The sequence below is a fragment of the Euprymna scolopes genome, chromosome 29 (assembly GCF_053919585.1).
Source record: "Euprymna scolopes isolate OS-2025 chromosome 29, ASM5391958v1, whole genome shotgun sequence".
In the NCBI taxonomy this organism is placed as follows: Eukaryota; Metazoa; Mollusca; class Cephalopoda; order Sepiida; family Sepiolidae; genus Euprymna; species Euprymna scolopes.
The window spans coordinates 109,665,162-109,667,385 of NC_136510.1; the positions used below are offsets into that span (position 1 = coordinate 109,665,162).

The 2,224-nt window shown below is 35.7% G+C and overlaps 1 pseudogene; it reads right to left on the bottom strand.

Annotated features, from left to right (window-relative positions):
• Positions 1 to 1,767: 1,767 nt before the first annotated feature.
• LOC145252962 (U2 spliceosomal RNA) lies at positions 1,768 to 1,894 on the bottom strand (annotated as a pseudogene).
• Positions 1,895 to 2,224: the final 330 nt, after the last annotated feature.

Genomic DNA, 2,224 nt, shown 5'->3' on the forward strand with positions numbered 1-2,224 from the left:
CTAGAATGATCAAACAATGTTTCATCCCAGCCTTAGAAAATTTGTTTTTATGTCATTTATTAAAGACCTGGAGTGAAATTCAATCCCAAAAGTTCATTTGAAGATTTTTCTTTCTTAGAGAAGAGAGGTACATTAATTAACACTTTGAGAGTGATAAGAATTCGAACATTGGCAGTGAAATAGTAAATGTTAAGATACATTGATAAATAAATGTATTAACTTCATCAGTTTGCCGCGTAAACATTATTATAGCACGTGTTCTTAAGAATCACCTGATGTTTTATACTTTATTTGACTTGTCGTTTCCATGAATTAGCTGCTTTTCATTCATTACCATGTTTTGAAATGAATTTGAAATGAATTTGCGTCTTGTTCAGCTCTTTTCTAGATGATTGTTTACTTGATATCTAAATGTTGCTTTTTTTTTTAATACTACGTTCCCCTGTATACGATAACCATGTTTTGTCAATGTTAGCTCCTTAAATCTATTGGCTTCAAGCTTGGTCTGGGGTAATTTCAATTCAATCCAAATGGTGTCCCATCTGGTACAGGCGTAGACGGCTATGACTCTCCATCCCCCCATCTCTCCCCCCATCCCCCCTCTCTCCCCCTCTCTCTCTCGGCATTCGTGAATTCATTGTTTGCTCACCATTCACAACTCGATTCCCGCTGTTTTGCAACAGCTTTCTTTGCAGTTGTCGAAAATGTAAGCACTATGTTTGCATCGTGTTATTTAGATTTCTCGGACTACTTATCTTGTTGTGAAAGTAAAAGTCTTTCACAACTTTTCGGTCGATGCAACCTCCGACTTTCTTCAGGTGTATCTTGTCAAACTCCGGAATCTTTCAGACGAACTCCGGAATCTTTCTGTGGAACTTGAATATCAGCACAGAATATCGAAGTTTTCATTTAATACGCGAGGGTAGTACATCCTCGTTCCGCTAGCCACAACTGGGTTAAATTTCTAAAAATTCGTAGTTGTATTTTAAGTGTCGTCTGCACTAAAAATTAAGTCTTCAACCTCCTGATAAATGTAAGTTTCAACTAAATTTTACCTACGTAATATATCAACAATGTCACTGATACTAAAATCGGTAAAGTTTGTGAAAATCAAGATGAGAACAGTAGTCACAGGTATCCTAATAATACGAATAATTAATCCTTATCTCAAAAATTCAAAGCAAATTACTTGCTTTCATATATATTCGTACGATTCTATATTCGGCAATGTGGGCTTTCATAGGTTGAATGGAGAACATGACCAACGGGTGCCGACGCGATGTGGAAACTGAAAATTGCGAAATGCGTGTATATGAACGAAATGCTTTTTAATAGTTTTTTTTTTAAATAAAAGAAAACTGACTTTTTTGGGTCTTTATCAGACGATTTTCTACCTAAATAAGTTCATCAAGAATTCAAATAAAAATTGGGAGAAATACTATTTTATTTAACTTATTTTTTTGATATTCATATATATCACATTAATAAACAAGGCCAATAGCCATTAGTCGCGTGCTCCCGTTTAATGAATGAATGCGTGAGTGTAGGATTGACATGAAATTATTAAAGATAAACTAAAATGACCGAAAAATGGGCTGAAATGACTTAGATAAAAAGTAAATGACTTAGAATGAATTTAATGAACTTAAGTATGAATTGAATGAACTTAAGAATGACTTGAATGTTTACAAAATAACTGGAATATTTCAAAACGACTTGAATGATCTAGAGAATGACTTGAATGGCTTTGAGACTGACTGGTTGTAAAGTAGGTGATCGTTTTACATTAAATTAATACAGAAAAGTGACCCCCCACTTTATATCACAATAAGTACTGCATGTAGTAAGAACAGATACTACACTTTGATCTTGGCCAAAAGGCCAAGAAAAGGGTATTTATTTGCTCCCCCACCGAGCAAATAAGGCACAAGGCCGATTTTTAATGTGAGGAGTGAAGGGGAAATGGGGACCAACTCCTCGGGGAGTAGGGGAGCTGGATAGTGACAATTGATATGAAGGGTTGCCCCTACATTGACCAAGGTCTTATATGTGGGATTGCCCCCACATATGGTCTTTGCTTGCAGTATCTGCCGGAACAGATACTAAACTTTGATCTTGGCCAAAAGGCAGAAAAAAAGCTTAAAAAGCTAAGAACAGCATCTATTAACAACAGACCTTTGATCTTATCCAAAAAGGACAATGACAAAGTGTTACGGACAGACTG